Here is a 9,124-nt window from a genome sequence, read left to right on the forward strand (position 1 = left end):
AACATGGCTTACTGCAGCCTTGACCTCCTGGAATCAAGCAGCCCTCCTGCTTCAGCCTCCCATGTAGCTGGGACTACAGGCACATGCCATCACACTCAACTAATCTTTTTATTTTTTTGTAGAGATGGGGTCTCACTTTGCTGCCCAGGCTGGTTTTGAACTCCTGATCTCAGTCCTCCACCTCAGCCTCCCAAAGTGCTGGGATTACAGGTATGGGCCACCATGCCTGGCCACTATTTTCTTTTTTTTTAGGGGAACATTCAAAGGACAAAAAGGAGCTCTTTAAACTTAAAAATATAATGTGAGAAATCAAAAGCTCAGTAGAAGGATTGGAATATAAAATTGAGGAAAGCTTACAAAAACATAGTCACAGAAAATAGGAGAGAAGAGATAAGAAAAGTAGAGGCCTGGCCGGGCGCGGTGGCTCACGCCTGTAATCCCAGCACTTTGGGAGGCTGAGGCGAGCGGATCACGAGGTCAGGAGATCAAGACCACCCTGGCTAACAGAGTGAAACCCCGTCTCTACTAAAAATACAAAAAAATAGCCGGGCGTGGCGCCTGTAGTCCCAGCTACTCGGAGGCTGAGGCAGGAGAATGGCGTGAACCCGGGAGGCGGAGCTTGCAGTGAGCCGAGATCACGCCACTGCACTCCAGCCTGGGCAACAAAGCAAGACTCCATCTCAAAAAAAAAAAAAGAAAGAAAATTAGAGGCCTAATACAGGAATTCCACTTTCTGAATAATAGGAATTCCAGAAAAATAAATAAACAAACAAATAAATAAACAAAAAAAAAACAACAGAGAAGAAGGAGTGGAGGAAATGCTCAAAGAAACACCCGGGCTGGGCACGATGGCTCACACCTGTAATTCCAGCACTTTGGGAGGCCAAGGTGGGTGGATCATGAGATCAGGAGTTTGAGACCAGCTTGGCCAACATATGAAACCTCATCTGTACTAAAAATACAAAAAATTAGCCAGGTGTGGTGACAGGCGCCTGTAATCCCAGCTACTTAGGAAGCTGAGGCAGGAGAATCACTTGAACTCGGGAGGGGGAGGTTCCAGTGAGCCGAGATTGCGCCACTGCACTCTAGCCGGGTGACAGAGCAAAACTCCATCTCAAATAAAATAAAATAAAATAAAATAAAATAAAATACCCAAAGAAAATTTTCAAAAACGGAGACATATATTTCCCGTTTAAAAGGGCCCAAGATGTTCTTGGCCCAATGGATGAAAAGAGACCAACATCAAGACAAATCATTGTAATTTAGAACACTGAAGACAAAGAGAAGATCCTGCAAGTTTCTGAAGGGAAAGGGGAGCAGATCAGGAATTAAGAGTGGCTTGAATGTCTCAATAGATGCACTGGGAGTTAGAAGACAAGCAATGCTTTCAAATTTCCTAAGAAAAATCATCTCCAACGTAATTCTTTTTTTTGTTTGAGACAAAGTCTCACTCTGTCACCCAGGCTGGAGTGTAGTGGTGCAATCTCAGCTTGCTGCAACCTCTGTCTTCTGACTTCAAGCAATTCTCCTGCCTCAGTCTCCCATGTAGCTGGGATTATAGGCATTAGCCACCAGACCTGACTAATTTTTTATATTTTTAGTAGAGACAGGGTTTCACCAAGTTGGCCAGGCTGGTCTCAAACTCCTGACCTCAAGTGATCTACCTACCCCGTATTCCCATAGTGCTGGGATTACAGGTCTGAGCCATGGTAACCAGCCATACAACTTAAAATTTTATACCCAACCAAACTATCAATCAAGGTTGAAGATAGAAAAAGACATTTGAGTCATGTAAGGTTCAGTAAAAAATGTTTATATACTCAGGAGGTTCCTGAAGGATGTGTTTCACCAAAATAAGGTAGTAAACCAAGAAAAAGACAAGGGGAAACAGGAATCTAACATGTGATAGATAAAGATAATCCCCCAGGATGTTGGTAAAAAGAGACTGCAAGATGACAACAATGCAACAGTCCTGTAGGACAACCAGCCTAGGCCAGATAAGGTCAGAAATGTCTAAGAGAGATTTCTTCTTTTCTTTTTTTTGAGACGGAGTTTTGCTCTTGTCACCCAGGCTGGAATACAATGGTGTGATCTCGGCTCACTGCAACCTCTGCCTCCCGGGTTGAAGCAATTCTCCTGCCACAGCCTCCCGAGTAGCCGGGATTACAGGCACCTGCCACCATGCCCGGCTAATTTTTTGTATTTTTAGTAGAGACAGGGTTTTATCATGCTGGCCAGGCTGGTCTCAAACTCCTGACCTCAGGCGATCCACCCATGTTGTCCTCCCAAAGTGCTGGGATTACAGGTGTGAGCCACTGTGCCCAGCCATGTCTAAGAGAGGTTTCTTCAAGAAAATAAAATTGGTAGAATATCATCTGAAAGTATTGAGGGAAGATTTCAACAACTGAAAGAGCTTAGCATTAAATACATAGGAAACTAAGTAAATGAAGTGGGGGTGGAGATAATTATTAGCTCCAGGGAAAATAAAAAATTGTGCATAGTCCATCACATGGTAATAATGTAAACACTGGCTATTGCTCTAACCAAATTATTGTATGACTATAGTGGAAAGATGGAGGCCAGGAAGGGCGCATGAGTTGTTCGAGTACGGAAGACAATAAATAGTGCCTAAAACTGAAAAAAGTATGATGTAGTAATAAAATAATATTATTGAGGGAAATGGAGATAAATGCCAAAAGAATGAGCTATAAAAATTGAAGATGGCCAGGTGTACTGGCTCATGCCTGTATTCCCAGCACTTTGAGAGGCCAAGGCGGGTGGATCACTTGAAGTCAGGAGCTCAAGACCAGCCTGGCCAACATGGTGAAACCCCGTCTCTACTAAAAATACAAAAATTAGCCAGGTATGGTGGCATACACCTATAGTCCCAGCTACTCAGGAGGCTGAGGCAAGAGGAGAATCGCTTGAATCTGGGAGGTGGAGGTTGCAGTGAGCTGAGATCACGTCACTGCACCCCAGCCTGGGTGATAGAGCGACACCCTGTCTCAAAAAAAAAAAAAAAAAAAAAATGGGCTGGGCGCGGTGGCTCACGCCTGTAATCCCAGCACTTTGGGAGGCCGAGGCGGGTGGATCACGAGGTCAGGAGATCGAGACCATCCTGGCTAACACGGTGAAACCCCATCTCTACTAAAAATACAAAAAAATTAGCCAGGCGTGGTGGCAGGCGCCTGTAGTCACAGCTACTCAGGAGGCTGAGGCAGGAGAATGGCGTGAACGTGGGAGGCAGAGCTTGCAGTGAGCCGAGATCACACCACTGCACTCCAGCCTGGGTGACAGAGCGAGACTCCGCCTCAAAAAAAAAAAAAAAAAAAATGAAGGTGATTATCTCTGCTAAGGGGAAGGGAGAGGGCTCTTTTTTGTAAGTCTTGCACCATCCTTTGACTTTTTAAGCTATGTAAATGAATAACTTAAATAAAAATTAAAACTTTGACCCAATTTCTATCTCCGAACGTACAGCCTGAGGCAGGCAAACACACAAAGCAATGTAAAGACAAAGCATCCAAAACCTGAAAAGGAAAGTTAAGTTGTACACAGGGAAGGACAGCATACACGTAGGTAAGAGGAACAGCAGGACTTCCGGAAATAGGCTGAAAATATTAATGATGCTTCCTTAGACTCATCCAGGAAACCATCATATTTAACATGACCTGGAACTTGACCTTTCAGGATGCAGTCTGTTCTCCCAGGGATGGGAGGTGGGAGCTTCCCTAGGGAAAGTAACGTGGGATGGAAGTTTCTAAAAGCCAAAGCAGCCATCACTGTCCCCCCTACTTCCTGTTCCTCTTCATCCATCCTCTCCTCCATCCTCCACCAGCCCCTCAGGATCCCTGCTTAGAGATATTGACCTGTGCTCATGTTTGCGAAGATCAAACTGACTGAGGGGATTAGGACGCGCTTAAGAGCCAGCAGACAAATCTGGCTTTACTTTTACCCCTGCATCCTCTCTCCCCAGCCATGTTTGTGGTATCTGGGCAGACAGCTCAGCCAACCCACCTGCACAGCTTCCCCAGACATTCCACACCCAGACAGTGGTGCCAGGAGTAAAGCGGCAGAGAAAGGGAAGGTATTAGGGGAGAATTAAGGTGAGGAAGTGACTCAGCCCCGCATAAGCCTGCAGGCATCCGGAGGAGTTCTCAGGAGGCAGTGGCGGCTGGGCCGCATTTCAAGCTGGCCTGTGAGTGAGGCTGAAATGTGACTCGCTCTGCCCCACCAGGCACTCGGTGTTGCAGGGGAGGGCTGGCTGTGCTCCTGTCCCCAGCCCAGACTCCCAGAACATCCCTGGTGGTCTGGTTGGGTTTTGGGTCACTGGATTTTGCATGGCAATGGGTTTCTTTCTTCTGGGTTTGTTTGCCTTGCATAGGGTGGAACCAGGTAGAGAGGTGACTACGGCAGGAGCAGCCTCTCCTGTGAAAGAAGCCGCTCCCCTCGAGGACAGAGGGCGGTGGGCTTTGGGGGCCTGGCAAGGGAAAGCAAGCCCGTAGGCAGGACCACTGCTTCATACAGAATATGCTGCCTTTCAGTTAGACAATTCAAATTCAGGCTCTTGACACTTGGACAAGATACCAGCCTCTCAGAGACTGTTTATTCATGGAACAAACCCTGGAAAACAAAATTACCTCGATTGTTTGTCAGATGCGTTCACTCTGTAACCACCTCTGATATGCCAGGGTCTGGGTTCAGTTTAGAAATAATTTTTAAAAGTAAGCCATCTCACTCCATTAAGATGGCTACTATCTGGCTGGGTGCGGTGGCTCACTTCTGTAATCCCAGCACTTTGGGAGGCCAAGGCAGGAGGATCGCTTGAGCTCAGGGGTTCAAGACTAGCCTGGGCAACACAGCTAAACCCTGCTTCTACAAAAAAATATTTAAAATTAGGCAGGTGGTGCCATGCACCTGTAGTCCCAGCTACTTGGGGGTGCTGAGGCAAGAGGGTTGCTTGAACTCAGGAGGTAGAGGCTGTAGTGAGCCAAGATTGTGCCATTGCACTCCAACTTATGGGACAAAATGACACCCTGTCTCAAAAAAAAAAAAAAAAAAAAAAGGATGGTTACAATGAAAAAATTTAAAATATGTTTAAAAACAGGCTGGGCACAGTGGCTCGCACCTGTAATCTTAGCACTTTGGGAGACCAAACTGGGAGGATCATCTGAGGCCAGGAGTTGGAGACCAGCCTGGTCAACATAGCCAGACCCTGTCTCTACACAAAATTTAAAAATTAGCCAGGCATGGTCACACATGCCTATAGTCCCAGCTACTGGGGAGGCTGAGATAGTAGGATCCTTGAGCCCAGGAGTCCAATCCTATAGTAAGCTATGATCATGCCACTGCACTGCACTCCAGCCTGGGCAACAGAACAAGACTCTGTGTCTGTAAATAAGTAAGTAAGTAAATAAATAAGTAAATATTTTAAACATAAATAAAAACCAGAAAATAACAAGCCTTAGCAAGGATATGGAGAAACTGAAATTCTTGTGCACTATGGGTGGAAATATACAATCATGCAGCTGCTGTGGAAAACAGTATGGCAGTCCCTCAGAAAATTAAACATAGACCAGGCGTGGTGGCTCACACCTATAGTCTCAGCCCTTTGGGAGGCCAAAGCAACAGGATCACTAGAGATCAGGAGTTTAAGACCAGCTTGGGCAACACAGAGAGGCCCCCATCTCTACAAAAAAAAATTTAATTAGCTGGGCATGGTGGTGTGCACCTGTGGGGCCAGCTACTTGGGAAACTGAGGCGGGAGGATCACTTGAGCCACGTGAAGGCTGCAGTGAGCTCTGATCACACCACTGCACTCCAGTCTGGGTGACAGAGCGAGACCCTGTCTCAAAAAAAACCCAAAATAATGATAATAATAATAATAAATAAATAAACATAGGCTGAGTGTGGTGGCTCATGCCTGTAATCTCAGCACTTTGGGAGGCAGAGGTAGAAGGATACCTTGAGCCCAGGAGTTCAAGGTTGCAGTGAACTGTGATCACATCACTGCACTACAGCCTGGGTGACAGAGTGAGACCTTGTCTCGTAGATAAATAAAACATAGAATTAGCCGGGCGCGGTGGCTCAAGCCTGTAATCCCAGCACTTTGGGAGGCTGAGACGGGCGGATCACGAGGTCAGGAGATCGAGACCATCCTGGCTAACACGGTGAAACCCCGTCTCTACTAAAAAATACAGAAAAAGTAGCCGGGCGAGGTGGCGGGCGCCTGTAGTCCCAGCTACTCGGGAGGCTGAGGCTGGAGAATGGCATGAACCCGGGAGGTGGAGCTTGCAGTGAGCTGAGATCGGGCCACTGCACTCCAGCCTGGGCGACAGAGCGAGACTCCGTCTCAAAAAAAAAAAAAAAAAAAAAAACAAACATAGAATTACCATATAATCCAGGTCGGGCACAGTGGCTCACACCACTCAGGTGGATCACCTGAGGTCAGGAGTTCAAAACCAGTCTGGCCAACATGGTGAAACCCTGTCTCTACTAAAAATACAAAAATTAGCCAAGTGTGGTGGTGCGTGCCTGTAGTCCCAGCTACTCGGGAGGCTGATGCAGAATTGCTTGAACCCAGGAGGCGGAGGTTGCAGTGAACTGAGATGGCACCACTTCACTCCACCCTGGGTGACAGAGTGAGACTCTTGTCTCAAAAAAAAATTGCCATATGATTCAGCAGAGTATTTGCCTAAAATAACTAATTATTTTGATAATAAAATCCATCAGCCTCAGCCTCTCAAAGTACTGGGATTACAGACGTGAGCCACCACGCCCGGCCTGGTGTCTTTTTAAAAGAAATTTAGGGCCGGGCGTGGTGGCTCAAGCCTGTAATCCCAGCACTTTGGGAGGCCGAGACGGGCGGATCACGAGTTCAGGAGATCGAGACCATCCTGGCTAACACGGTGAAACCTCGTCTCTACTAAAATACAAAAAAAATTAGCCGGGCGAGGTGGCAGGCGCCTGTACTCCCAGCTACTCGGGAGGCTGAGGCAGGAGAATGGCGTGAACCCAGGAGGCGGGGCTTGCAGTGAGCTGAGATCCGGCCACTGCACTCCAGCCTGGGCAACAGAGCCAGACTCCGTCTCAAAAAAAAAAAAAAAAGAAATTTAGGCCAGGCGTGGTGGCTCACGCCTGTAATCCCAGCACTTTGGGAGGCTGGGACGGGTGGATCATGAGGTTAGGAGCTTGAGACCAGCGTGGCCAAGATGGTGAATCCCCGTCTCTACTAAAAATACAAAAAAATTAAGCACTCGCAGTGACAGATGCTTGTAATCCCAGCTACTCGGGAGGCTGAGGCAGGAAAATTGCTTGAACCCAGGAGACGGAGGTTGCAGTGAGCTGAGATCACGCCACCATTGCACTCTAGCCTGGGTGACAGAGCAAGACTCCTTCTCAAACAAACAAACAAAAAAAGAAGTTTACAAAGTATTATTATTTTAATTATGGTAAAATAGACATAACATGAAATTAACCATCTTAATCATTTCAAGGGCACAGTTCACTAGTATTAATTACATTCACATTGCTGTGCAACCAATTTCCAGAACTCTTTTCATCTTGCAAAACTGAAACTCTGTACCCTACCTGTTAAGCAACAATTCCCCGTTCTCCCCTCTCCCAGCCCCTGGCAGCCCCTCTTCTATTTTCTCTCTCTGGGACTTGGACTATTCTAGGTACCACAAGTAAATGGAATCGCATAGTATTTGTCTTTTTGTGACTGGCATATTCCACTTAGCATGATGTCCTCAAGGTTTATCCATTGTAGGATGTAAGAATTTCCTTTCTTCTTTTTTTTTTTTTTTTTTGAGACGGAGTCTCGCTCTGTCGCCCAGGCTGGAGTGCAGTGGCCGAATCTCAGCTCACTGCAAGCTCCGCCTCCCGGGTTTACGCCATTCTCCTGCCTCAGCCTCCTGAGTAGCTGGGACTACAGGCGCCCGCCACCTCGCCCGGCTAGTTTTTTGTATTTTTTTAGTTGAGACGGGGTTTCACCGTGTTAGCCAGGATGGTCTCAATCTCCTGACCTCGTGATCCGCCCGTCTCGGCCTCCCAAAGTGCTGGGATTACAGGCTTGAGCCACCGCGCCCGGCTCCTTTCTTCTTAAGGCTGAATATCTTACTGCATGTACAGATCACATTTTGCTGCTCCATTCATCTGTCGATGGACATTTGGGTTGCTTCCACCTTTTGACTTTTGTGAGCAATCCTGCTATGAAGGTGGGTGTCCAAATAACTCTATGATACCCTGCTTTTAATTCCTTTTTTTTTTTTTTTTTTTTTGAGACAGAGTTTTGCTCTTGTTGCCCAGGCTGGAGTGCAATGGCCCGATCTCAGCTCGCTGCAACCTCTGCCTCCAGACTTCAGGTGATTCTCCTGCCTCAGCCTCCCGAGTAGCTGGAATTAGACGCATGTGCCACATGAACACAGTGGCTCATGTCTGTAATCTCAGCACTTTGGGAGACCTAGGCAGGTGGGTCGCTTGAGGTCAGGAGTTCAAGACCAGCCTGGCCCACATGGTAAAACCCCATCTCTACTAAAAATACAAACATTAGCTGGGTGTAATGGTGGGCACCTGTAATCTCAGTTACTCAGGAGGCTGAGGCAGAATAGCTTGAACCCAGGAGGTGGAGTTTGCAGTGAGCCAAGATTGTGCCCTTGCACTCCAGCCTGGGTGACAGAGAGAGACTCCATCTCAAAAAATAAAATTAAATTAAAATTAAAAAACTAAAATAAAGTAAATGGGTTTCCTCACAGTTCAGTTTACATATATACTGGGCTTGACATGTGGTTCCCAGGTCATCTCGCCTGGGTTTCAGGGCAGTGTTTAGGTATCAAAGGGGATGTAAGTACCAGTTCCTTAGGAAAGGCCCAGGAGAAAGGCTGTAGCCTTAACAAATGAGAAGTAGGGGACTCAGAGAAGAAGATGACAAGCCTACAACAAGAGGGGAAGAAACTTACTGTTTTGTTGGTGATGGTGGGTTTTTTTATCTTCTTTTTTTTTTGAGACGGAGTCTTGCTCTGTTGCCAGGCTGGAGTGCAGTGGTGTGATCTCAGCTCACTTCAACCTCTGCCTCCTGGGTTCAAGCGATTCCCCTGCCTCAGCCTCCCAAATAGCTGGGACTACA

The sequence above is a fragment of the Macaca thibetana genome, chromosome 9 (assembly GCF_024542745.1).
Source record: "Macaca thibetana thibetana isolate TM-01 chromosome 9, ASM2454274v1, whole genome shotgun sequence".
Classification (NCBI taxonomy): Eukaryota; Metazoa; Chordata; class Mammalia; order Primates; family Cercopithecidae; genus Macaca; species Macaca thibetana.